Source organism: Dreissena polymorpha, chromosome 4, assembly GCF_020536995.1.
Source record: "Dreissena polymorpha isolate Duluth1 chromosome 4, UMN_Dpol_1.0, whole genome shotgun sequence".
Lineage (NCBI taxonomy): Eukaryota > Metazoa > Mollusca > Bivalvia > Myida > Dreissenidae > Dreissena > Dreissena polymorpha.
The window spans coordinates 112,156,675-112,157,919 of record NC_068358.1 but is presented as its reverse complement, the minus strand read 5'-3'; positions in this window follow the sequence as shown (position 1 = coordinate 112,157,919).

Here is a 1,245-nt window from a genome sequence, read left to right as displayed (position 1 = left end):
CCAAGAAACACATAAAACCATGTAAAGTTGTTACTATTCGTTTTAACTTTTACAACAAACATGTATATAGGAGGTGCAACCGTTTATTTTTATAGAACTTATAAAACGATACAGGAAAACTTTTACTTTGAAATGTAAATGATGAAACTGTGCTCGTGTTCATTTCGAATTGTGTCCTACCATAATGTCAGTTATAAATAATGTTAAAATACTCTTTTGTTTACAATTGGCGTTTAATCCAACATATAAAGGATCTGGCATGAGATATAATACATATTTTATTAAACGAGTTCAGGAATGTTGTTAGTAAGCGAGCCTTTGGCGAGCTTACTAACGAATTTCCTGGACGAGTTTAATATAATATGGTATGATATGACAACGAGTGTCAGATCTTTATATCACATGCTTTTAAATGAGCAAATTAAATAAATATTTACGCAAACATAAGGATAAATGCCGAATGTTGTTTACATTTTGTGACGCCAATTGACGCTGCAACGTCATTTCAGCAAAATAACAACATGCGATTGGTCATTCGAACGAACATAAGCCAATGAACACGCTTTAAAGTATATTACACATGTGTAAGATTAAAATATTCGTAATGGTTATATTACATGGGAAACAGGGTGTGACATGTGATAAAAAAATATGTGTACATGTTGCATATTTTACCATTTAATGACATGAATGTTATTATTGTCTACTTTACTGTTGAAAATGTTATGAATTTATTAACAACGTTTCAATGCAATTACAAATGTATTAGAACGTCCGAAACTTCATGTGTAATGGCCCTATTCTACTACGAAAACAAGCCCATGATTCGCTACGATTTATCACATTTATTGAATCGGGAAGACTCGTGACAATATACGAGTCAGTTACGACACTGGTACGATTTAGTTACGATGAATCGTGGGGTTCGGTTGAAGTCTTTCGCATAGGGTAACGACTTCACCAAGATGTGTAAGAATCTACTGCGACTGTTCTACGAACGATGCAGATCGGTCACGACTAAGCTATGACATCACCGAACGCACCCATGAATAAGGCGCCAATAGCTATTGATATTGATCTAAATCGCGAAGATCTTAGCGGGCTCGCAACTCAATCAGGGTGAACTCGTGAGAGTCTTGATCTTAATCGTGAGAATCTTAGCGGGCTCGCAACTCACTCGGGATGAACTCGCGAGAGTCTTGACAAAGTCGTAGCTGATTCGTAGACAGATCATGTGATCACCGA